The 27,566-nt window shown below is 43.2% G+C and overlaps 1 long non-coding RNA gene across 3 annotated transcripts; it reads left to right on the forward strand.

Annotated features, from left to right (window-relative positions):
- The first annotated feature begins 326 nt into the window (after window positions 1–326).
- LOC311434857 lies at window positions 327–24,325 on the forward strand. 3 transcript variants are annotated; one of them, XR_014691777.1, is made up of 6 exons: window positions 11,990–12,129; window positions 12,672–12,785; window positions 15,162–15,331; window positions 16,360–16,471; window positions 16,769–16,926; window positions 23,068–24,325. It is a non-coding gene; the product is annotated as an uncharacterized lncRNA (long non-coding RNA). The 3 variants fall into 3 exon arrangements; XR_014691778.1 differs by having other exon boundaries at window positions 23,359–24,325; XR_014691776.1 differs by lacking the exons at window positions 11,990–12,129; window positions 12,672–12,785 and adding an exon at window positions 327–627.
- The last annotated feature ends 3,241 nt before the right edge of the window (window positions 24,326–27,566 follow it).

Here is a 27,566-nt window from a genome sequence, read left to right on the forward strand (position 1 = left end):
ACGTGAAAATATAGGTATGTGACAGATAGATAATTGATTAAAGCAGAAAAAAAAACCAACAACACACACCACGAAACCGACGCAGAAGTGTTATCCGTAGGTTACCACAGAAGCGCTAACTATCTCCACGTTGGAAGAGATGGCAATTTGTCTTAGAAAAATTCAACACTACGAAAAAAAAAAAATCCCTTGCAGTTGCTGTCGCTCGGAATCGATAGGATAGCAGAAAATGCCTGATGCCTGTCGCCGACGAACAGTGCTGCGGAGTTAGTTTATCTTTACATTAAATCTGGGACATATTAACTGTTCCGTGGTCTAAAGCCTGTCTGCTCTGCCTATTCCAGCCGCGACTGAATCTGAAGGAAATCAGATGTGCGAGAGTGGTCGCAACGTGCTAAGCTAGAGGAGCTCGCCGGAGTTTAAACGCCGTCGCGATGGGGATGATGAGCTCGGGAGGGCGAGGAAGGAAGGAAACGGAGCCGAGCTGTCCGAGAGCGCTCCGGCAGCCTCCTCGCACCGACGGCACCTCCCGCGGCCCCGCGGCGCGCTCCCGCCGCCCTCCCCGGCCCACCCGCGGCACGGCCACGGCCACCGGTGCCCCAGCCCCGGCGGGGCCGGCGGGAGCAGGTACCGACCCCCGCCGCTGCCCGCCCGGCGGTCCGGGGGGGGGCGCGGAACCGCGCGGGAGCCGGGGGGCGGCGGGCGCGGGGCCGCGGGGCGCGGAGCCGCCGAACCCAGGAGCGGAGCCGAGCCGAGCCACGGGGGGGGCGGGGGGGCCGCAGAGGGCTCCGGCCACGGCATGGCCGGTCCTGCCCCGGGGGGGCTTCGAGACAACCCCCCCGGCCTCAGACCACCGCGCTGCCCCGCGGAGCAGATCCCGACCCCCGCCCTGCTCCGCATCCTGCCCGCGCTGCGGCGGAAGGGGCAAATCCCCCCTTCTCTCTCCCCCTCCCCCCTTTTTCTTTTCTTTTTTTTTTTTTTTTTTTTTCTTTTTCTTTCCCGGGAGGGTGGGCGCTTGTTGTTGTTGTGGATTTTTTTTTCTTGCCAGATTTCTGTAGGTTACTTGTGGCATGTTGTTTTCATTTCTTTTCTTTTCTTTTCCTTTTTTTTTTTCTTTCTTTTTTTTTTTTTTTTCTTTTCTTCTCTTTCCTTTTTTTTTTTTTTATTTAAATAAGATGGATTTAAATTTATCGAACAACCTGTGATCCATATGTCTGTCCGATTAATTTTTTTATGGGATGATGAAAGAGAGAAGAATCTCTATATATAGTGATCTGCTAATGGAATAATATATATATTCAAAACACCTTTCTGGGTTTTCTTTTATTTCCGGACTTTAAAATGCAGGCTGCCTTTGCAGGCACTTGGTTGAGGCGCTGCTTATTTGAAGTAGGAGAATCGTGTATGTAGACTTTCCGAAAAAGATGTCTAAACTGTTTTCCACCAGAAGGATATTTTCCTTCTCTCTCTTCGAGAATGTCGAATGACATTTTGGAGATCCTTACGGCCGCGTATTGCCGTATCACAGTGTGATTTCTGCAAAGCTTTTCGAGCATTAGAGCCGGGTGCCATCAGAGAGGAAAGGAATATCCACAGCGTACGCTTCTCTGTAAATCACGATTTGCTGTAACTTCCCAGCAGGGGACCGTAGGAGCGGTCACTAAGGAAAATATATTTATATTATTATCCATTTTTTCCCCCAGTAAGCCTAATCGTTTCACTGACAGCAGGTAGCTGACGGGGGCTAGACAGCCAAACACGACCATCTAGTGAGAAAATACAGACGACAGCGAGAAATTCGTGCGTAAACCCTGTTTCCCCAGAGCACCTTCGCCCCACTTCTTTCCCTTGCCCTCCGCACTTGCGGATGAGCAGGAGGCCTGGGTGCGTTGGAGAGAGAATTAACACCTCCGTTTTTGCCATTAACGGGGCGCACGGCAAACCTGGAGCTGCTCTTCCAGAGATGCAGGTCGCCTTCAAAACGAGCTTGAGATAAGGTTAAGCGTGGAGTGAATTTCAAAGGGGCAGGGAAGCCCCTGCAGCCCCCCTGGCCACGGTGGGGTATTACAGCCTACCCGGGGCACTCCCCGGAGCCGGCCCTTCGGCCGGGCTGCTCCTCGGCTTCCAGGAGGGCTTCAGCCCGGCCAGGAGAAGCCACGATGGAGCCAGCAGGAGCAGCCGGCCGGAGAGGCGGCGGGACCTCGCTCAGCTTGCCGACGGGAGCCGGCCCGGCTCCTTGCTCCCGTGGGTCGCCTTCCGCGGGTGCGCACCGGCTTCACCCCGCACCGCAGCGGCCTCAGGCCCGCGGAGCCCCCGGTCCTCGTCCCGGGGCCTGGCTCGGTTTCACTGCCCCGAGAGACCGCAGCCAGGCTGGGGAACGGGGGAGCGGAGCCCCTGCACCTGAGAGCACCCGGGCTCGGCCCCAGTTGGGAGCTCTCAAAGGGAGAAACCGAGCCGGCCCCAGCCTGCGGGGCAGGGGTGCAAGCAGCATCCCTATCGGTGCTCCTAGCCTGGGTGCCGAAAATTGGCGACCGGGCCCGGGAGGCGAGAGGAACCCCACCGCCCTCACCGCTCACAGCTCCCAGTGTCGCCTGCTGTGACCCCGGTTTAACGCGGGCTGCGGGCGTCGCCGGTCGCCCCCAAGACAAGCCCAACCTGCCGGGAGCGGCCCTCAAACAGGCGCCGTGCTTGGGGTTAGACGAGGACTTGTACGCGCGGGTAGCGCGTTTTGTCCCCGCTTCAGCACTGAGCAGCGCTGCTCCGGGGCGGCCGGGAGCCGAGGGGGCGAACGGGTCGGGGCCGGCCCGGGGTGCCCGCCGTCGGGGCGCTCGGCCCGGCGGCAGCCCAGCGTCGCCCCCCGCACGGCGGCCGCCGGCCTTTTCCTGCCTTCTTCGTCGAGCCCTTCGGCCGGGCAGTGTTTGCCGGCCGGTGCCCCCGCAGCCTCAGGTCTCGTTTTAAAACTGCGGAAAGAAATATTCGCTCCCCTGCTGCTGCTGAGCATAAATAAGATCAGCGTACGGAAATAAACGCTCAGCCAACCGGTCGGCTTTCCAGACGGGTGCAAATACTGAGGAATCGCATTAAAGAATTGAAAATACTGTTTAAAGGCACCCGTGTTAAAATTATAAATATTCTGGCGATTGCGCTTTATAGCGCTTAAATTACTACCTTTATTCAGAATCACGCAGCCACGAGTATGAATCATTTCTAAGGAAATCTCCAGTCTTTAATATGACGCTCCCACTTACATTTATTGTTCGTTTCAGACAAACGATTTTTTAAAATAGCCTTTTCATGACTGCAGTCACAAAATAAACGTTTGCAAACGCTAAATGAGGGTTGAAGAAACCTCTGGCTTTACTTTTTTATTGCTTTCCTATAAATTTAACTCATATTTTCACTATTGTCTCAGGAAAAATATGAAAACATGTATGGAATTAAATTAAATTAAGTAGCCTTAAATCACCGTAGTTTAGAGTAGAGTCACTAATTGGAAATATTTATGTTTGCTAGGCTGGGATTTCGGCAGTAAAAAGATACAGTATATCCCCGTTTTATCATAACGTGAGTCTACGGGAACATTTATATCATACCATTGTAAGAAATGATGTGTAGTTAAACAACATTTTTTAAGCAAGGCTTGTGTCTTTTTATGGTAACCCTCGGTCTTTAGTCAGGACTACTTCTCATATTACATGAAATGTACTTTAAGAAGTACTACCTGCTCCAGCTGTCCAGGAAAAACTGAATTATGGAACTAGGAAACATATGGCAGTTGCATATTGCACGAGTAAGGTACATATGAAAGTTATAAATTTCTTTTTTAAGTAACCATTGTAAACGCATTTTTATAGGTTTCACAGTATGTATTACATCTGTAATTTTAATTTTTGCAATATACCTTTTTAAAGATACCTATGTTTTCTGTACCCCAGGGAAGGAAACGCAAAGAGACGTTTATGCGTAAAAAAATTGCTGCGAGCAAAACAAACAAGCAAGGTAAAAAAAACGGGGAACCGGAGCTTCCGCACAATGGAAAGGACACTATGCCATCTATTGGCAAAGCAGTTATTTACAAAGCCAAGGGTACCCAAGCGAGTATTTTCCATTCTTTGAATACTGTGCGGCAAAGTGTCACAGTCATAGTTTTGTTGTATTACAAACAAATGAATAAAGACATTTCCATGGAGGTCCAGGAAAAAAAAAAAAAAAAGCAATTAAAAAAAATAAATGAACCAAGAAAGAGGGAAAAAAAAAAAAAAAAAAAAAAAAAAAAGAAGAAGAAGAAGAAGAAGAAAGCAAAGTCAGTTAGTGAATTTATACCTCACAAATTAGGTCATTAACTCACAGGGGGATTTTTGCAGCTAATTGCAAACTCCCTTCTTGGAGCGTTGGGATGGGAGAGGTTTAGTGTTTTCGATTGTTTTATTACTGAACCATGTCAAATAAGGCTTCCTTTTTTTTTTTCTTCTTCTTTTTTCTTCTTCTTTTTTTCTCTTGATTATATATTAAAAAAAAAAAAAATGCAAGGTTACTTAAGGACTTTATAGCCACAAAACTACTCAGTAGGCTGCTTTAGAAGCTGACCTTAGGCTCCGCGTCCAGTGAGACTTCCTCTGAACTTTACGCGAATCTCACTGCAGAATCGGGCCTCCTTTTCCCTCGTACATGTCCCCCGCCTCGAAGAGCTCCCGACAGTGCTTTGAAACGCGGGGGGAAAGGACGGGCTCTGCCGGGAGGACAGCGGCGAGAGCGGAGAGGGGACCGGGGAGCATCGCCAAGTGCGCTTGTTGCGAGCGGCGAGAACGCTTCTCCTCCAGGAGAAAGCTACCAGCGCTTTTCCCGTTTCCAGGGAGGAGAGGAAAAGACGATGTTTCCCCACCAGCTATAAATAAACCGAAATAATCGTACAGATGCGAAGGGAAAAGTATTTTTTTTTTCCCTGCTCCAAGCGCAGATTAATTTCTGAACGAAAGCCCCTGCTTCTCCGCCTTGAACTGGCTTTCTTCCTGCTTCTCTCACTTGCGAAGGACTTGGCTTTTCCCCTGCCATAACTAGCCCGGCACTGCTCAGTGGGAAATACGAGAGCCCTTTGTTTTAGCTTTCAACGTCGTAATCTCCCTTTTCGCTGTCCCGCAGAAGGCGGCTCTGCGGTTCTTGTCTAGATATGTGCGTTGGGGGGGAAATTCCAGGGAGCACCTGTATTTCTCGGCTTGAAAGGTTAATCTTTCCCCACACAGAAAAGAAAAAAAAAAAAATCCCTAAAATAACCCCCCCCCCCCAATTCCCTCCGTCTAAAACCAGACCCCAGAGGACAGGAAAACATAAAATCCAGACCCTACACTCATACCCTTTTACTGCTCTTCTCGGTGTGAACGTGTGAGTCGATGGTGTTTTACAAAGTTGTCTGAATTTCTTGAAAGGCCGTTCCTGTGTTTATATGCGAGGGGAATTGAAAAGCCCCGCTGCCTGAAGCGCACCTTCCCTGCCTGCTGTTGAACCCGGCAGCTGAAACGGGGCTGGGAGCCCGAGGGCTTCGTCCCGGAGCCTCTCGCTCGGATTTGCGGCTCAGCCCCGCTCAGCTCGCCTTTCTGCCTTTCCCGCAGGCACCCCCGGAGCCCAGGAGAGCTCCGGGGGGCTGCGAGGGGGCTCCCCGGGAAGGCTCCGCGGTCCCCCGAAGCCGCAGCCCGGCCCCGGGCCGGGGAGATGCGCGCACACCGGCTGCCGAGGGGAGCCCACAGCTGCTCTCCCTCGGCCCCGTCTGCCCCGTTTTGGGGGTAGCTGGTGTGGGAACGGGGCCACCGCGCCCCGACGCCCTCCCGGGGCCACCCCGGCGGTGGGCGAGGGCGACTGGGGCGAGCCTTCGGAACAAGAGGCAAGCGGGTAGGATCTCGGGTGGAAACCCATTTGTGGAGGAGAAAGCTGAGCCCCAGCTGGGCAACATCCTTCCAAGGAGCCACCAAAGAGCCTTCTCTGCTGCGCAGCGGCTCCCCGCGCCGTCCCATGCCGGCGGAGCCCGTGAGCGCGGTCGGAGCCCCCGTGTCACCTGAAAGAAGGGATTTGGCTCGCCGAAATTACATTCCTCTGCAATCAGCCAGCCCCAAATACTTCCAGAGTAACATCCAGGAGATCATTTCCCCGGAGCTCCCTATCAAATGTTGCATACATAATATATCTTTTAAATATATTGCTTTTTCGATGTGCTGAAAGGGAGACAGTTATTAAAAACTGTGCGAGCATTCTGCTTGTAATTACCCGGGGAGCGGGGCGAGGGCGAAGCGCTTGTGGAGGCTCCAGCTACGTGTCGCAAACCAGGGCTTGAAAGCCACTCTCCTTTAAGGTTTGCGTGTGTAAAGCCCCTTGGCGCCTTTTTAAAAATAAACCAGTACGTGTGTGCATATGCATACACATATACATGAGAACATACATCCATATATTATGTATAGATGTATGTATGTGTGTATATGGAAACTTACATACACACACGCGCACGCATATTTATTGATTAAAGTCTTCCCCATTAAATATAGGCATGCCTTGCGGTCGGGATTCTTTCAGCCGTTGATTTCCGTAGATAAATGTAATATTTTCCTTTGTTGTTTCTCTTTTTTTATTTTTATTTTTATTTTTATTTTTTTTTTCTTTTCCCTTATTTCTCTTTCTCTCCTTTTCCTCAGTGGAAAGTGCACAGTAAGTGTGAAGTATACATCATCGCCCGAGGAATTTGTCTTGAAAAGTCCTCTCAGCCCCCTGGTGTTCAAAGACTGAAGGATGGTTATTGATTATTGCACCAGATCAGAGCCCGCGTTAAACGCCGGGGAAAAAAAAACAGGGCCCTGCTGCTGCCCGCGGCACGGCGCTGCGGGTCCCGTAGGGCGCTGCGCACCCACGGATCTCGGTCCCCCGGCCCCTTTCCCACCGTCTGCTTTTGTCCTGGTCCAGCGGCAAAGCAGCGCCTGCGGGCAGTGCTGGAGCTGGGGACACCTCGAGGGGACGGGTTGCGAGAGCAGAGCTTATGTGTTTGTGTGTGAGTGGGTATTTTGGATATATACGGGCATAGACACACATATAGAGCCTCAGCTGGGTGGAGGGGGTGAGTGCTGAGGTGTGCGCATGTGTTTGGACTGATGAGCTCCTGGGTACACTTGTCAGTTCTCGCCACGCTCAATCAACCTGAAATCCATCACTTGATCAGTGAGAGGCCTCCCCAAAGGGGCACTGGGGATGGAAAGGGGCTGAGCACCCCCCTGGCAGCAGTGGTCAGTGCCAGAGTGTGCAGCAGGACAGGGTGAAGGCCTTGTTCAGGCTCTGCCCTAAGCACCTCTCTCCAGGGGATTTAAAAGGATGTTGGGAGTCCCTGCCTCCCTGCCTGACCGTAATCTCCTGAATGACTGTGGTTCTCCATGGGGTGCACAAGCTCCCAGCCTTCACCACCACAGTCAGTAATGTTATGCGGGCACAAACTTCCCTGCATGCTTTGGGATGTGTGGGGTGTTAGCAGGTGATTGCCAGTATTCTGGATCCATTGCTTCTTTGGCCAGCCCTGAAATAAAGACAACATCTTTTACTCTTACAAACTACCAGCAATAAGAGAAGATAATGCTGGTGAAAAGATGGTGTTGTCTGGGGGGGTTGGGGAGAAAATAGAAGAAGGGTCTTGGAAGGTTCTGCGACCTCAGGCTTTAATTCGCAACAATTTTTATCTTATACATAAGAGGAAGATAAAGTAAATTATGGATAACTTCAAAATGCATTTTAAATTTTATTATTTTTCTTTTTGAGCTGCTGCCAGTTGAATTCATGACAACTGAGGTGTTTTGCTTTATGAATAAGAGCATCAACTACCCTATTGTGTCATGTCAGAGTATCCTGGTATTTCTACATCCTCTCTAAGGTCCACTTTCAGACTTGGAGGAATTTGATCTGGGAATTAGGTTTTGGACCACTTTGTTTCCATTTTGCAAATGTGTGGATGCTGCAGTGAAATACACAGTGGTTTCTATTTCTTCCTCTCCATAGGGATGTTTAACTCCCATTGACACTGATGTGAGTTATGCATATGTCTAAAGAGGAGAAGAGAGTCTTAGATCTTTTTCTCATCGTTTACATGAGATCAAAGGAAATCAAATAGAGTTAATGAAGGGCCAGATGGTGCTTTATTTGTGCTCTGGAAGGCAGCGCAAGAGAATGGGAAGGAATATGTGTAGTTTAACCTGGCAAAGAGGAGGGAAACTTACTATCGTGTTTAATGGGCACCGGAGAAAGTATGCCATATCTTCAGAAGTGGGAAAGGTTTGCTTGTTTTCTCTCTCTCAGTAGATTTTGGATGCAGGGATAGGGTTGCTTTTGGAAGGCACTGATTGAAGAGATTCCAGACTCTGAAATCATTCATATTTTGTCTTTTTTGGAAACACAAATTTCTTTGGGTCCAGTCAATTCTTCAGATGTTGCTTTTAAGTAGTAGGAGATGGGTGCTCTTCTAGTTTATGGAAAATGTGTAATCTAAGCTGCTACAAGGAGGCAGAGCCATAGTGGTAGGAGAGCCTTTGATTTAGATCCTCACTGTGAATGAGATTTTGGCAGGAGAGATACAAGATGCAGTAAACTTTACCAACTGTGCACACAGAGCAAGTCATACCCCAGAGGATGCAAACAGGGTAAGAACCATCCTGTTCTGTGCCTCTGTGCCAGCTCTGGCCCCTCTCCCTGCTGACTGCTTGGCTCTGTCAGCTCCAGGTGCCCCCAGTACCTCCAGAGAAGAGATCATAGTCTTGGGCATAGCTAATGACAAGTTACTTCTACCCTCACCACTGGCAGGATTGTTTGAAAAGACATGAAAAGTTTGTTCCTCTCTAGACCTTATGACAATTCTGCCAGGCTCTTTCTGATCTACTTTACCCAAAAGTATCCTACTTGGGAATTTGTAGGGGAAAATGGAGACATTTTTGTGAAGGATTACGCCCACCCATGCTGATCTTGCAGGGATGAGTCTGTGGGGGCAGTACAGGCCATCTTATTACTTGCCTTGTGTACATCCCATCATTGTTTTAATGCATGACACACTTATTCAAGGACAATTTCTCACCAGGCTGGATTTCCCAATAGCTTGATGTTGTGTGTTGGCCTTGCATGATATTGTAATGCCAGTTGACAAAAAAGTTACTTCAGTGATGTTCCCCAAGGCTCCTTTTGTTGAAAAAGTAGCTTACTGGATTTGTAAAGCTTTGCAGTTGAGCTGAAGGCCTGGAGGCTTTCCTGTTTTAAAAGCAATGGGAAGAGATGCAGCTAACATCTGTACATTTGTTTAAGGACAGCAGAAATTCCTTGCGTTTACAGTTTATTTTCAGAAAATTGTACTGAGAATACCCTCATGGCAGTATAGCCCCATCTACCCTTGCACTGGTACAAACCTGGCATTACATCTCCAGCTGACATTATTTCCACCTGCTTTAAATGTGTTCATGTGCCTCTAATCCTGTGTGCAGCTTCACATTTGTACCCATTTCCTGTATTTTATAGGCACATGTGGTATGTCGAGGTTTGCAAATGTAAGCCCTCATTTTGTTCTGCTTGGTTTTTAACATTCATTTTCCCTTGCTGTGCTCCTTGTTTAAAAAGAAATAAAAGAAAGATAGAAGCAAAAGAAAGAGAGAAAAAGAGAAAGAAAGAGAGAGAGGAAGAGAGGGAGAGAGAGGGGGAGAAAGAGAGAGAGAAAGAAACACAATTCCTTTTTCCTGGTTAGGTTTAAGAAAAACTTCCTTGCTCTTTTATATATCTAGCACTTTTATTGAGTGAGTGTGCAGTAATTTGGTGGGTTTACTAAGTAACTTGACAGTTAATGGGATACATCTGCAATAGATTCAAAAATAACTGGCTGCTTATAAATATGGAAAAGACTAACATTTTCACTCCTTTCAGTTCTTTTGAGAAATTCATATCTGCTTTAGATCCACAGAAGTTGAGATTCTGTTAAAGAACCAAATACTCTGAAAGTCACTACCAAGTATAATAAAATCGTGAGAGCTGACCCTTCCAAAACTGCTATTGAAAAACAAAAGTATGGATTTTAATCTAAAGGAGAAGATACATTGAAAAGCACACAAAAACATACACATAACCAGAGCTACACAGTGGCTCAATGAGGTTTGAGAGTATAAAAAAAACCCAAACACCTCAGCCATGGAAGAAAGAGTCCAGACCTCATTTTCTGCAGACAAATTGTCTGCTTCATGTCAGTTACCCACACTCATATGCTTACTCATGCCTATGAAAAGAAGAATAACAGCATCAACATCCTTCACCTGGTGCACGATGACCTAGGGCTGGGAACCCTTTGCTGTTAGGGGATGGAGACCTGCTCAACTAGGGATGGAAATCTCTAAGAGGAAAAAATAAATAAAAATAGAGCAATCCCGTCTCCCTTAGAAAAATTATGTGTTTCTTAGACTGACTTCTTCATGGCACAGCAGTCAAAAGCTATTCAGCCCATTAGAATAAGGTTGATTTTGAGGGCTAGCATCCACTAAAGGGAAGCTTATGGTAGTGTGAACCCATAGGAATGAACAGAAAAGAGAAGGAAAAAAAAACATTCATGCAGTTCCTCAGTGGGTATATCTAGTGTCCTGTGGTTCCTGAGGCAGGGGAGGTGGGGGGGAGGAGGGGAATGGAAGAAGATGAAAGAAATAGCATAGACCTTTCCTGTGCCTGAGTAACTTCCCATATGAGGAGCCAGTTCATCTAACATCTTTACTGCAGTACAATTAATTTTCATCTGCAAAATTTTAGAAAGCTTTAGACTGGTACTTCATGGTAGTGAAGACATATGTTTTTGGTAAGCAGCTGATATGCCCTTTGTGGCACTGATGTATCTAGTCTTGTGATCCATGGGTCACTTTTCACTTGGTAGGGTCAAAAAGTTGGTAGTCAGAAGACCTTCCTCAGATTCCTCCTGCAGATTCTGAAAAAATTCCCTATACCTCCTTGCCAAATGTCATTTAAATCCCTGACATGTATCTGTTTATTCATCAGTATGAACAGAAGTGTAGAAACATATTGCTAATGTTTACGTTCTAATTAAGGAATTCATTTATGTTGCCTCCTTTAAAAATATTCTGCTCAGAGAAAATATAATCCCAAAGCTGATTTATCAGGTTTAAATTTAAGAAAACTATATTGTCAGAACAACCACACATTCCTTTTTGCACCACTTTTCAAATCTGTTTCCTATTACCATCTCTGCATCAGACAAATACAACGAAGTTATTTACAGGCTGTGAAAGATACTAAATCTTCTCAGAGTAATATTACATTGGATCACAAATTCTCACTTTTAATAATAATTGACAACAAACTAGAGCTAGGGATATTCACAATTAGTAACAACAACACATAATGCTCTCCCAGTGCCTTGTATCTTCAAGACCCTATGCATTCATAAGCTGCTGAAGCCTTATTAACGTTTACTTTGGAAGGATCTTAAATATTGTTATCTCCATTTTACAGATGGTGAAAGAGGCTCAGTAGGATTTTGACTTGCCTAAATGCCTTGGAAAAGTTTAATTACAGAAGCAAGACCAGAGCTGCCGAGCTCTTGGCTCCCAGTTGTGTGAGAGAGCAAAACATGCATTTAAAAGCATCCTGTGCCGTAGGAATCCCAGTTCCAGTGCACATCAGGACTTGAAGAGCGCTGGGGCAGTGTGGCTCCTCAGGGGCCTTTTGGGCTCCCAGCTCCCATTAACTTTGAGTGATTTTGGAGCTCTTGAAAACTCCTTTCAGTCCTTTGAGGGAAATGCACAACACCTGTGATTCATAGATGAGATGGAGAGGCAAAGCAAAGGCTCGGAGCTATGGCCAGGCCCACGTGCAGCTCCGCCGCCATTCAGAAGCTGTCAGGCCGAGAGCTGAACAAGTCCTCCTGGGCTGAAGAGCTGGGGGGGGGGGCGGGGGGCAGGCAGCAGTGCTGCCAGCTCTCCTCACTGACATGATTTCCTTGGGAGCAGAGCCAGGAAAGATCTGAAGGCAGAGCTCCACCCCCCCTTATAAAATTCAGCTCTTGCCATCAGGAGGAAAACCTCTTGGCCTGCCCCCCTGTGCCTTGCTCTCCACCTCCAGGAGAAGGCAACATCTCAGGTGGCTGGGACTCCTCAGGCTCTCTGCATCCCTCTTCTCAACCAGCCCCTGCTGGGAAGGGGGAAGCTGAGAGCTGGGTTTGTGTGCTAGCATGTGTGAAAGGAGTGTAAGATGAAGAACTGGTGTGCAGCTGGGAAGCAGCCCCTCGGGGCTCAACCAGGCAGGGCAGCTGGGACCAGGGTGGGTGGGAAGGGTCAGGTGGCAGCATAAATTGCTGTCATATGTGGGTAGGGGTGTATGGTACGAGGCACACAAGCCCTCAAATGAAGGAAAAGTCAGGAGGAGCTGTGAAGGCCCTAATGACAAAAAGCTGCAACAGTTCCTGGTGTTGGGACCTTGGCAGGTCTCCCTCACCCACATGCAGCCTTGCACCGTTATGTCCACCACAGCCTTTGGAGATGAGGAAGGGAAAGTAGTTAAAACTCAAAGGAGGGACCAAAGATATCCTTCATGCATGGATGTGTCTAGTGGTGTGTGTCTTATTGTTGCCCAAATAATTATATTTTTCTTTGGTGATAACAGTGTGCAAACTGTCTTGGCAGCAGGAGACAGACTAGAAATTGTGTGGAGGAAGACCAGCTACCCAAAAACATTGGTGAAAAGGGAAAGAAATTCTTGGATGGGAGAGAGGACACCAAAAGCATGGATAGAGTCGGGTGAGAGAAAATGCTGGAGAAGGAAAGATATCCTTGCAGCCTTAGTTGCTGCTGCAGCCATCCTTCAAGGACCAGATGTTCCAAGATTTTCATGTCAAAGTTTTAAACTCCATTCCTTGGCTATGACTTTTGGCCTTAGACAATTCTCAAGGGGATGCAGAAACCATTTACAGCATGGTCATGAATATTTGTGGTCTATGTTTAGAAATGCTTTGGTGGCTTCATCACATTAAAACATTTTGGGGAGGTGTATGGCTAAGTGAGTGCTTACTACTAGGAAGATCTCAAGGTAATTCTGAATAATGAAGAATGAGAAAAGTCTCCGTTATGTGGGAGAAACTGCTGGGGCAGAGGACCACTCTCTAGGCCAAAACCTATTAAATTCAAGGGAAAAACAACTTTAAGATGGCCTTGTGCCTACACTTAGAAATTTAATTGAATTTGGAGTAGGCTTTATAGACTGAGAGACTCAGCATGAGATTAATTATTCATTGCAATGATGGCAAACACAAGCAGTAAACTGGCCAGTTGGTCCTATCCAGAATATAAAAAGAATCTAATGGGGGTGGTCAGGATAAATCAGGTAAAATCTCTAGATGGTAGAATGTCACCTGCCCAGGGGCCAGAATGGGGAAAGGTTAAGGTCTCTGGGGAAAAAAATAAAAATAAAAATTGCTTTTTAATGTTCTTTTTGCTTGAACATGTTAATGTCCCATAGGCCTGTTCTTTACATAATTCTGTTTGCACAAGATGAAGGGGGTACCAGAGTTTTGCCAGCTTCATGTAACTCATTGCAAAATCCTTGAAAATACTGTTTAAAAATATTTATGCAGGAAAAAAAGTTATTTCACACATTTCTAGTCAGCAGCCAGCTTTTTAAAATAAACCAATCTGTCCTCAGAAATAAAAGAGAAGAAGAAATAAAGATCCAAATTCGCAGTTGGTGTAAATTACCAGACTTCCACTGAAGTCAATGTAGGGTTGCCAATCTAAACTAACAGAGAATCCAGTCCAGAAACTGTGAACGTCATTTTAGAAACCTTTGAAATAGGGTCTGTGAAACATTATGTGCCTGTAGAGTACCTTGCAGAATGGTGAAGAGTGGGGAGAGCCTGCAGGTATCCCAGGACATATAGCAAACAAAAGCACCGTGACTGAAATTTTGCTTGAGAAATGTCTTATCAGTTAAAGTGTAGTGTTTAGAGGGTACAAAAAAATTGCAGGTATCAATCACTAGTTGCTTCTCCAGTAAACTAACTGACACAGAAACTAGAGTTTTCTCATGCTAACAAAGTTAAATATTTAACCGTAATGTTAAGATAAATGAAATGTTTTTTTTTTTTTTAATTATTATTTATTTACTGACATAAACAAACAGAGAAACATTGGAGTCCCATGTCTCTCCAGCAGATTATGTATCTGAAACAAGGAAAGCTTCATTTAGACCAGTTCTGTTTGGTGTCTTCTTTGTCATTTACCCTTTTACCTACTGGGAACTGTACAATTTCTAAAGAGCATGTGCCTTCTCACTTTTGGATTTAAAAGGGTGATCTCAGCACCCCAAGAGGGATTGTAAAGGTTATTGGTTATTCTAACCTATTAAAAGTCTCTCTGGAAGGGTCAGCTCATGACTGGACTATTCATCTTGAAAAACAAACCAGCTAAGCCTATGGTAGTGCACAGATCAAGTATTTTCTTATTTGTTCTGTGAACATCATGGCAACCTTCTTTCTCACCCTCAGCCTTATGCTGCATTCTGTAAGGTGGGTGTTTTTTTGTTGTTTCCTTTTTTTTTTTTTTTTTTTTTCTTCATCAGATTCCTTTAGGTTGTGAGAAGGATGGTGAAAACTCACCTTCAGGGCATGAAGAGATGGGTATTTGGAGAAGAATGGCTGGTATGCACTTACCCTGCAGCCCCTGGGGTCTCCTCCTGCTTGGTACTTCCATCACTGTGCATGGTGGTACTTGATGCCAGGGCTGACGCCTGACATGCTAGTTCCTTGGCCGAGTCCCACGGCTGTGTTTGCTCAGCATATAACTTGGTGGGACCTAGTTCCAGCCCTCTGGGTACTACTATAATATTAGTGTTACTGTACAATAATAATAACACGAGTACATATTTTATGAGCACTCTGCTCTCACTGCTGGAAAAAGCAGCCAATACTGGAAAAGAAACTTGAAGATTTTTGGCTGAAAATCTTCTGGTGAACTTCAAGAGAGACCAGAGGCCAGGTCCTCAGGTGACATAACCTGGCAGCTTAGCCTCGCCTCAATTGATAGGGTTGTGCTGGCTGGCTCATGCCAGATAAAGTTTGGATCTCAATGTATAAGAACTGATGATGATGATTTTTTTTATTTTATTTTTTTTAACTGTAGCAGCCACCACCAGGCAGCCAAGAGATGCTTGAATCAAAAAGGCTGGAGTCTCAACAAGCAAAGTCTGAGGGCATGGGAAAATCGATGCTCTGAGCCTTACTCCACCAAACACTGAGCTCGGCTGGAAGTGCGGACACTGAGGTCCTGGGGTTAGCCTTACATCACTGGAGGTGGGAGCAGACACATACCCTCTGGCTTCTGCCAGAGCTAAATATAAACCCCTGATGGCTTAAATAAGTTCTGTGGGGAAAAGCAATGGGCTTGAAAGAGAATGGGGGGTGGGAAAGGGAGCGGAGGGGGGGGAGCGAAGGAAGGGATAAACAGCTACAGTACTTTGACATAACAAAATCTGAGAAAGGAGGACCTATATTTGGGCAGCAGTTAAGAGTAAAGCCTGTAGGGGAACTGAAGGTTACATGCCCTTCCTTACAGCCATGAAATGCCCAATTACCTTTGGTGAGAATCTTGCACCAGCCTCTGTTAGCTGAGGATAAAGTGCCTTTCAAGCCTGTGAACTCTTCTGGACAGGAATAATTCCATGTGAAGTGCTTGGAAGAGCCAGGCCCAGGTCATTAATACAGATCCCTGAGCACCAGCAAGGCCACTAATTGTGAACAAGTCATTTCCAAAGGTTACGGTCTATTGTGGCCAATGGTCAAGAGCAAGCAAAAGCCTTCCTATTTCTGCAAAGACAGAGCTGAGTAATATAGGCTTTGTTGTTATATATTATAGAAAAAAATCCATGGGAAAAGTTTTACTTCTTCGCTGTGAAGAAAAAAAAAAGAGAAAAAAAAAAAAAAGGAAAAAGTGGCATACTCTCTTGTATCAAATGAAGTTTGGAATATGAAATGGTTGAATGCTCCACATTATAGAAGTATTCTTCCCCTGTGGAAGACGGGTGCAAGTGTTTGTATTATTTTTATGTCATCCAACTATCTGGCGACATATGTGTGGAATATTTAATGCATACTTTGCAGTAATGCATTTGTTGTGTACTGTTGGATAAAATCACCAATAGAAAAGAGATTTAGTAGGTACCCAGTATAAAACTCAGACTTCTAATTTTCCATCATTGTTTTATCTTAAGCTATAACTAATAACTATAAAAAACATCTGTGTCCCAACTACCCTCAAAGGAGTTTATTAAGCAGATCTTCACATTTTATAAAACTGTTCTGATAGCTTACTTGTTTCACAGGAAGAAAGAGAGAAGAGAAGAAAAGAGAAGAAAAGAGAAGAAAAGAAAAGCTCTTCTGCCAGAATAAATTACTTAGATCATGGATTAAATATGTGTTCAGAAACTGGTAAAGGTGAGGAGTAATACTTTTTCCTTGAAGAAGGTTTTAGGAAACAAACTTTGTTTCCTGAACTGTAGATATTTGTTCTTTGACAACAGTCCTTTAAAAATCTTACTGGAATTCTTCAAATGTGGGCTGGTAGATTCAAGTTTTAAAGGCGTCTAGGAGCTGCAATGGGTTATTTACTGGTTTTCACAAATGAAGAGTATCTATATTATTACAGAAAATGGGATTAGAATAGATATTTTTTTCTCTTTTTCTTTCACTGACACATTATTTTTCTTTTCATGTCATCGCTGTACCTCTCAGAACCAAATAACAGAAGAGAAATGCTAAATACGAAGCTGACCATGACGATCATTCCCAGGAAACTTTGCTTATATATTGAAAACAAAGATGGAACATATAATACTGAAAAAAAAACCAAAACATCAACAAAAATAACCCTCCAATATATGAGTAGTATGGTAAGATACTTAACATTTTATTGTTGCTTTTATTTTGGATGTATTTTAAATTATAAAATACCTCGATAGTCAGCTTTCAACTGAAAGTTTTTTTTTCTGATTTGATTTAATTTTTCATCCTACAATTATTATTGTCAGATAGATGCAATACTAGTTCTTAGGATTTGTCTGTTACTATTTGTGTTATTTGCATGATTCTGTGTTTTATTGTGACTGAATTGTTCTAAGACTCGTTAAATTTATTATAATATTGAAGACAATTTTATTGTGCTACATTTGTTTCAGGATTCAAATAGAAGATTTCTATGTGCTCGACCCATCCCCCACGTGAAATCAGTAGTCTTAAGCAGTTCCAGAATTTTTTTCTGATAATTTTTTACAGTTGCTGGTCTGAGTAACAAAAAGACTTTGATAAGATACAATGAGATGAATCTTGCAAAGCAAAAGGAATGAGTTTTGCTGATTTTGGTGTAGATATCACAAATGTCATCATGATTGAATGAATCTTATAACAGGAACCAGCTGATTTTATAGACAAAAGTCCTGATCTTCACTTTGATAAATCTCTTCTTATCTGAATGAAGATTGCAGTATTAGACCCACATGGAACTTGGTCATAGGCCAACAATGGGAAAGGGAACAGATTTTTATTTTTATTTTTATTTTTTCTCAGCCAATGTGCTGAGAACAGAGACATTATTTTGTGATTAGAAATCTGACTCTATTGTTGTGCAGATTTATTCTAGCTATTGTCATATAAGAGAGAAAAAGGGCAAGTGAGGTAAAAACCCTTTTCCCTTAATAAGAGTTACTTTTCACCCATACTCACAAGATCCTTACAATCTTGTTTACTCCATAATCCTCCAGCGACCTGTCATATATGAATGGCTGTATGCCTGCATTTGCACAAAGATGGCAGCAATAGTAACATCGGAAATTTCATATCATGCTCCTGTAAACTCCTTGGTGAGGCTGGGGACCTGGCTCAGATGTTGTGATCAAAATGTGCTAGATTATGAAACTTTGTGGTAGGCACTCCGAAAGTATTGTGGTGCCCTCTGTAAAGAGGCGAATACTCAGCTGAAGGATGGCGGGACTTCCACTCCTGCACTTTGTAAGACCCCTCTCAGCCACAGTTGTCTTTCTTCTGCCTCTGCTAGGACTGTGGGTCAAATCCAAAGAAGACAACATGCAATGAACTTTTCTCCTGAGATTTAAGGTCCAACTATGCAGCACTGGACAAAATTGTAAGCTGAGTAGTCTCTGCTATATGGATATCTAAAAGAAATATTTCATTACATTTCTGAGGAAATAGGAGTTTTTCAGTTATTTATCTCCCATGGAAACAAAACTTGGAGCAAATTAAATGCTACATCTATTCCCAAAATTTATGGCTCTAAGTTAAGTGAGCTTTTGATCTGTATTGCAGAAAGCTTTGGTGACAAAAAGCCATCAGATATGCCTACTCCATGACCCTACAGGAATCGCAGTCATTAGTCATGTTGGACCATGAATCATACCGAAGTCATATACATGTAGAAATACCACCAGGTATCTTTACTGACAATACCATCCCATGAGGACTACAAATAGGCATTTAGGTAGTTTATAAAGCTTATGAGTATGGCAGGATTGTTATTGAACTCCCTACCAATAATAAATACATTTGGACTTTAGAAAGCATGCTGCATCCATTAACAGGCAGTTAATTAATAGCAGTGGTGAGTTTGTGGAAACGCTACTGTTGTTTAATAAGCTTTTTGTCTCTGACTCTTATGGTAGCATGTATTAGCAGAGCCAAGATACATCAGATTCAGGTAGCCGGGTATTACACATATTTCTTACTAAATGGCTACTGTTGAAATGGAATCTATCTTCATTAAGCAAGAACACACCTGTTCTTTCAATGCCCGTTGCAGGATTAACATTTACCACTTTTTTTCTGATGTGTGCTGTAAAGAAATATATGCTTTGGTACATATGAGGTCCAAAAGGGTAAAACAAGCTATGGTCTATGGAAAAGCTGGAGAGGGAATTGCATTTAGTACTAGACAACAGAAAAGTCAATCGGGTCAAACTACTCTTCATGTTATTCAAAGGCAGCTGGGTAACCATTTGTACTTTAGTCATGTCCCTTCTCCCTCCCCACTCCTAAAACTTCATTATAACCAAGCCTTTAAGAGCATTCCACCTCCCCACTTGAAAGAACATGCACCTGCATCAGGGTATAGGTTTAACTTTCTATGGGTATTCAACATGGATTCTGAGCTGTCCTCAAGAAAGGACAGGTGCACAAATATGCACATGCAAATACGCTGGGAAGCAGAAGGAAAAATTGTACATCATTATTCATCTCTCTTCTATCTGGACTCATGGAAAGATGACAAGGATTCAGATCTTACAATTTCAATTATTTATTTCTGCTACTTACATACAGTCTAAATTCTAGGTGCTTCCTTCAAACATGTTTTCTTCCTAAAGAAGTTTTTGGCAATTATATTATTTTTATAATTTAATTCTTCTGAAGAATGAATGAAGTTTGAATGTGCAACTTAACTTCTGGATGAGGAATGTTAACAACTTATAGAGTTGTTGGCTGGAGTAATTATTCTGCTTTTCATGCTTTTTTTGCTTGACTTTCTGCATATTTATATACTTTTTCATGCAAAAGGACAATGGCTTCTAGCTTTCTGTAGATCAACACAAAGCCAGGAATTTTATTTTGCCCTCATATTTGGTGCTGATCTCTCTTTTTCTACAATTTTGTCTCTGTTTAACATGAGAACTTTTACTTATACCACTGTATAAACTAAAAGGTAGTTTTATTTGCAACAAAATTATTAATGGCAGATAAAGGAGAGGGAGGGTGGCAGTTGTGAAGAACAACAAAGGTCCACTAGAAAATCTTTGAACCAAAAGGTGATCTGCATTATCAAAGTCCCCGAGAACTCCGCTTTATGGTTCAATATATATAACAAAATTTATATATATATAAATATCTATCTTCCAGGCTTTTGTGAGTCTCAATGCAACCTTAACAGTAATACAGTTTTATGTTTTAATTTCCTTAAAGGAAAGTCTTCTTTGGAACCCATGAATGTTTCAATGTTTTGGAAATATCTAAATAGCTGTTAAATATCTATAGAGACCTATGATTTTTTTTTTTTATCCCCTCAGCAATCATTTCATGCATTATTTTGAGAAAAGGGACTATATGTACTGTAAATAATACAGAAAAATACATATCTATGCGTTATCTGATAAGCTGAAATAGTTCTGTCTGTTAGTTAATTATCCAAATACTAAAGAAAAGTTAGGCTAATGATTTCCAGACAGTTGTTATGCCATATCATGTTAAAGCAGCTGTTAACCATATGCACTACTGTAGCTCTGCTTATATTAACCATTATGAAATTTTCCTTGGGGAAAAGTGCTCACGTGCTTACAGAGAACCTCTTTGCCCTCTTTTAAATGAAATAAGTTGGTTATTCTTAGAGCATGGTGAATAATTTGTAACAAATCATTTGGTGATTTTCTCCTGCTCGTGAATAGAGATTATGTTTTTCCAAAGTCACCATGCACCTAAGGAACTGAAGTCTCACAAGTGGTTTGAGGCATGTCTGAGGCTTGAAATGGAGCAGTAGGGAGCACTGGGAGAGCTCTCTCCAGGACTGGCACCGGTGTAATTGCACCAGTGCAGCGCTGATCTCTGCTGTCTGCATGGCTTTGGGATGCAAGACCACATCTCCTACCAGAACTGCAGTGTTGCACCAGCCTGTCAGCTCATCTGATGGCAACCCTTGATACTACCACACCGCTCTTTTACACAGGGAGACAGCCTTGTAGTGGGATAGGATTTCATCTGAATTTGAGAGAGAGAGAGACAGAGAGAAAGAGATCTGTGAATTCCTAGGGGCTTATGGTAGCAAATATTATAGTGAAAACCACCAGAGAAACAAAATTTATGGACAGAGGTAGTCTCTTTTATTAGGCTGACTAATATAGTTGGAAAAAACAGACAAGGCTTTGGGTCAAAAACATTTTTACAGGTCCAAGATAGAAGCATATCTTGAGGACAGCTTGTGTGCATGGCAGCTTGTTTTTTTTATGTGCGTGTTTGTTTTTTTTTTTTTTCTTTCCAGTTAGAACAGCTACAGCATGAGAGACATTGTACTTTAATCATAAACATTGATTGACTTTTCTTAAATTATCAAAATGATAAGATGACATACACCCATCACCAGTTTAATGAGTACCTACCATCATTCTCATCAAATTTGCATACTAATTTATCATCTTAAGCTGCCCAAAAGAAGGGTACAGTACCTCTGTTAACTCAGTGCGAACATGAGTTAACATTTTAGGAATATTTGTTTGTGTCTGTTACTTTGTGTCTTAGTTGCATTCACCTTACATGAGCATTCAAACAAATCTTCACAAAAATAAATAAAATTTAAGATGAAAGTAGTTTTATTGAATGATGAACACAGAAATGTTTTGTCTTAAACGTGAGCCTACCCTGGTTACATCATGAAAGATTCACATTTCTTCTCTCTGACTTCCAGTCACACAGCTGGGAAGAAGGCAGTTGTACTGTATTCATACAGAATTACCACCTGTGAGACTTTAATTTTGTTCATTTTGTTCATCGTGGATAAATCCTAGGTGTTGAACTACAAAAAGACATGGATGGATGGATGGATAGATGGATGGATGGATGAATGGATGGATGGATGGGTGGGTGGAAACCAGAGGAGAGCACTGACTGTGATCAAAGGCCTAAAATTATATCTTACAAGTAATGGCTGAAGGAATTCAGATTGTTTTGTCTTCAATAGAATAAAAAGAAATTGTGATAATAGTCTTCACATACATGAGGGTGGCAGCAAGAATGGAAAAAAAAAATCTTCTGCCCTTTGTGCACAAAAGAAGAAATAATTTAAACTAGGAACACGGCAGAGATGAATTGACTAGATAATTCCTTAGTGTCCTTAAAACATCTCTTTTCTCTGATCTTATGATTGATGACTATGTGATGTTTGCAATAACATGCACAGAAAAGATGTCCTACAATATGCCTTTGCTCTTCTCACCTGAATGCTTGACAGTGTATCAACAAAGGATATTTTTCCTTTCAAAAATTTTTGTCCATGTTTTTCATCTGAGACCTGAATGTCACAATATAGTGATGTTATACTGGCACAACTCAAACACCCCCACAATGATCTGTAACTTATTTCAAAAGTGTATTATCCAGTTTTAATATTAGGGAATCACTGAACAGAATAAGCCCATTGTCTTGGTGAAAAGAAAGGTCCAGAAGATACAAGCTTGCATTATGGCCTAGTAGACATTTCTAAGCACAGATATGTCCCCTCAGCAACCCAGCCACTTGCTTAAATGTCTGTTCCTGCTTCTGACAGATCTGAAAAATCACATTTTGCAAAGAGACCAAACCTGCTCAGACAGTGACAAATAATTTGAAAATAACTGGTCTGACCGGGTGTCCGAATTGTTGACAGAAGGGAAATGCTGGTGTGTGCAACAAGCACAGAAGATGAAAGCCTTTCCCCGGCACTTTTCTTGCACTGAAGCCCTTACTCTGACCTGCGGCCTCACCAAATGACCTGTGAGCAGAGAAAAGGGAGAGTATAAGAAAACAGCTTCTCCTAGGAGGTTTTTTTTTTTTTTTCTGAAGAAATGTTTGCCCCAGATGCTGCAGATATATCTTTTATAGTGCTTGCTATCTGTAAAGAGTTAGTGACGTGGTCTGGAAAACTAGATACTTTTGCTTTTCACATGTGTACTTTTGTTTTTCAGATATGGCAAGACTGTATTAATATTTATACTGTAAATTTATGAATTTTCTCTTTATTCTCATTTTCTTATCTGAGAAACTGGCCTGGTAGAGCTGTGCGTGGCTCCATCGCACCCCTCTGGAGGCCTTTTCCTCCCTGTCCAGGCACTCCTGGTTCACCCCTGGAGGCAGGACACCACTCCAGGTGGACCTTGGGGCTGGCTCCTTATGGCACTTTAATGTCCTCATATTCTGCCTTGCAAGCATGTCACCAAAGCCACCATGGAGCCCTGGGACTCTAAGACCAAGGATTCTACTTCTGACTCCTCTGCTTTTCTTTCTAGGCAGGAGCCCTGGGCAGCCTGACTCTTGCCTGCAGAAGCTTCTAAGAGAAATATCATCTGGCATGTGAAGTATTGCATATTTTTAAAGGACTGAAAGTACACTAGGACAGTGACTGCTTCTCCCTGAGTATCTAGAATATTGAACACAATGATACTGTTGGATTCATTCAGAGCTCTACCCCAAAAAAATAATTTCCAAGACTGTATCAATATGTACATTGGTCCATTAGTCTTTTTTTGTCTCAAAAAGCAGGAGAGTTATTTTGTTTGTTTGTTTGTTTGTTTTTTCAGATGTTTCCTGTGGAGTAAGAGCTTTGTATGGCCAGATTATTTGGAGATACTGCTTTAAATGACTGTGATCCTACAGAACTCTTTTGATACTTTTCTCATATTTTAATACAAAAGAAAGTACATACCAGACCTTTTCATCCTGTTCTCCAAACTCTTTACCAGTGGAATGGCCTACTATGGCTGCAGCTGGAAGAAGTTTTAATTAGCTGCCAATGATGTCATGTCCATGTCTGTGTTAAAGGCACAGGTCTAAGTGTTCCTTTTTATTTAATGTACTGCAGAAATTCCATTTTGGGATAGCATTAAGACACTTCAGAGCCAATCTTGCATTTCTCCCGTAGTTAAGACACTTGGCCTTCAGCCCCCTGACTTCTGACACTACCACAGTTGTGCTATAATCATCCAGAAATACACTGCCTGTTGTGTTTTATTGCTCATGTGAAAACTGTCCAATTCCTTGTCAGTTGACAAGGGAGGAGCGCCGCATTGAAGGATTGCACAGCAGTGTGTCTGGGAGCTACGTTATTTCACACCAGCAGCAACCTTTCAGTGTTTGCGCTGTAGCCTCATAGAGTGTTGGTGCTTTTGCCATACAGCAGAGAGCAAACCCTATTGTAGTCACTCTCTCTGCCAGAGAGACTAACTCATGTTGCCAAATATCTCCCCTCAACACATTTATTGAACATTAAACCAGCAGAATAGCGTTGAATGAAGTCCAGTAATTTTATAGGATATATTTTAGTCACTAGACTTTGAAGACTAGTCCAATGTTAATTATAAAGTTTCTGTGTCTGGATAACATATTGTTAACAGTTATTTTGTAAGTGCTAATGGCAAGATGGAAGATTTCCAATAGTTTTATTGAGGAAGTGGCAATTAAAATGTTGAGCGCTGCAACATACATACAAAATAAAAATAATCCTGCATACACAGCATTTTATGTTTTAAAAAAAAAGAAAACGGAAAAAAAAAAAAAACAGGGATGAAATTTTTCCTTTGAAATAAATGCAACCATTTTATTTCTAAAAAGTTTTGCTTTTGAAAGAAAATAAACATTGATTTACTTGCCAACTTCAAATGTCACGAGCCTTGAACAAGTTTGACATTGTTTAAAAGCACATCGTGAAACTATTAGAAAGCTAAGACAAGTTGCTATGTTATGTTTTTCCACACACAAAGAGCAACAATATGTTCTCAGTTTGAGTAACTTCTCTTAGATTAAGGGAAACAAAACAAGAAAGAACAAAAGTAAAATGTTCACAAGAGCTCATGGAAGTGTCTACACTGGGGACTTTTTAACGCGTGGGTGGGAAGACGTCCTCTGCGAGCACTAACATGGGGTCACCACTGAGGCTCCCATCATGGTGCTAGGTGAGGGAATTGCTGTGTACCTACATGAGATCAGGAAAAACAGGACAATCTATGACAATGTACTACTCATCCGTTAGTGGGCTCAACACACATGGTGCTTTACAGAGCAAATGGCTACCACCTGCTCCTGGTGGGACCTGTAGTCAAGATGGTTGTCAGAGTTGGTTTTTAGCATGAAGTCAGTCGGTGCAAGGAATGTCATCTGTGCAAGCTGAATGGGAGTCACAGGCTCCAGCCTTTGCAGTGGGATTGTCTGCGACATACCTGTCTTAATCTAAACCTGCTGCAGTGGACAGGTTTTAAGGCCCTTCTCTAATGCTTTTCCAGACAACCCTGTTTCCAGACCGCTTGATGAGGTTGGATTTCACATACTCTTCTGGCCATGTGGATGTGAGCTTGTGGCCCAGGGGAACTGCAAGCTGCCCTGGTCTGTAGGACACATTCCCAGCTCCTGTGGCAGAGCCACAGCAGGTCCCTGACTGGACCCATTGTCCCTGCAAAGACTGCCCTGTTGCGAGGAGAGAGATCACATGTTTTATTTACTATTTTGAAAGATAAATTCATTTGAAGCTAATGTCTGATGAAAACATTGGGGGCACAAGTGTCAACTTCAGGCATGTGACTGAAGCACAGTATTCTGATGTTCACAGAATCATAGAATCATAGAATCACAGAATGGTGTGGGTTGGAAAGGACCTCAAGGATCATTTAATTCCTATCCCCCTGCCATGATCCTGGAAACCTCCTACCAGACCAGGTTGCCCAAAGCCCCATCCAGCCTGGCCTTGAACACCTCCAGGGATGAGGCATCCACAGCTTCTCTGGGCAGCCTGTGCCAGTGCCTCACCACCCTCTGCATAAGAAAGTTCCTCCATATATCTAATCTAAACCTCCCCTCTTTTAGTTTAAAGCCATTACTCCTTGCCCTATCCCTATATTCCATGACAAAGAGTCCCTCCCCAGCTTCCTGTAGGCCCCCTTTAGGTACTGGATAGGATGCACATGTATTCCTTATATCCTAAGGACATGGAGTGAGGCATCTCCAGAGGACGTCAGCCCATCTGGGCTGTTTTGCCTGCAGGGATGTTCTTGGCTCAGGTGCATCTTATTTCACTTGGGCAAATGTGGCCCATCAGTCCAAAGGCTGCTTGTTTGCTTGCTGAAATAAAGCAACAAACCTATGTGATATGAAGGTAGAAGATCTTACTGCACAAGAACTGCAAGAGACATTTCGTTAATGCAAGCAACAAAGAATACAAAGAATGAATGAAGTGAATGAGAATCCAAGACTGAATTCTCCCTGACAGCTGTTTTTACTTCTCCCTTTGTATTTCCAAGAGAAAGAAGAAAAAGCAGGCAATCATGGCACTTCCTATTACTTTTGTTTTGCTTTGCCTCCATTCTTCTTCCTTTGCATGGCTTTCTGTCATAAATGGCAGCAAGGGGTTTTTACCACCCCCAGCACCTACTCACAGTGCATGGTGTGTGACCCCATGGCTGTGTGGCAGAGCACAAGGACTGGATTTCAGGGTTTCTTGCAGTCCCTGGGCAAGCTGCAGCAGAGGGCTTTCAGCTTCCCCTAGAGCTGAAAGCTGTGCTGCATCAATGAGATCTGGAAACACAGAGGAAAGGTGTTAATGTAGGTCTAAAGGAGCCCAATCCATGCTGAACTGCATGGACACGTGGACCTGCAAAAAACACCTCTGTTGCTGCCTTTCTGGGGGAAATGGGAGAATATCACCCCTCCCACAAACACTGCCTGAAAAAGCGCTTTTAACACTATTTTTTTGCATCAGATTTTTGAGCATCTTTCAGGCTACTGAGTCCTGAACTGGACAAGGAGAAATGGGAGGAATGACAGCGATGTCCTCATGGAGCACACTTCAGATCACTTTTGTCCTACAGAAAGGACCAATGAATATTAGCACTTATATGGAATATCCGGTGGTGATAAAATAACATTTTTGAGATATTCTGCTTTAAAACCTGTCACAGAGCTTTTTCTAAATCAATCCAAGCACTAAGAATAACTTAATAAAATATTTATTAGGTGAGGGTTAATAAATAAGTAGAAAGGAAAGGTATGGAAAATAAAAGCAATATACCTGCAAATGGTCTGCTATACTGAGGTGAACTAAACAAGAGCTTGACTGGGACAAGGTGCTGCCTATGAGTTACTTATTTATTAAAAAAGAAAGGAAAAGAAAAAGAAAAAGAAAAAGAAAAAGAAAAAGAAAAAGAAAAAGAAAAAGAAAAAGAAAAAGAAAAAGAAAAAGAAAAAGAAAAAGAAAAAGAAAAAGAAAAAGAAAAAGAAAAAGAAAAAGAAAGAAGGAGCAGGGTATAATGATCCCATGTCAGCTCATGGCAGAGAGTAGCAGTTTCCATCCACTTCTCTGGATCTCCATCTGCTCCTCTAGGGTCTCCGTTAGTTTGGGAGTGGACTCTGGGGTGTCAAGTGTTGGCGTTTGTCCTGCTCGCAACAAGTCACAGTCAAACTGCAGCTCAAGATCAACAGGCTTGAGGCAACAGGCTCTGGTCAGGAAACATGGATCTTGGAACACAATGCTGGATGTTTTCTGTGAATGGTTAAATGATTCCTAGCTAATGGGACCTTGGCACTGAGAATTACTGTTATTACGAAGGTTAGGAGCACCTGGAGAGAATGGTGAAAAAATTTCCAGGAAAGGGTACTTCTGGTGTGGCCTCAGTAGTGTTTTAAAGGCACTGTGCTTGAACGCATCCTTACAGTACACTCTGAAAACTGCCAGGACTGAAGTGGTGCATGAAGAGGGACTTCAAGAGGAAAATTCCCTGTTCAGAGATAGATCTCTACGCTG

This window comes from Aythya ferina, assembly GCF_964211825.1.
Source record: "Aythya ferina genome assembly, chromosome: 3".
NCBI lineage: Eukaryota > Metazoa > Chordata > Aves > Anseriformes > Anatidae > Aythya > Aythya ferina.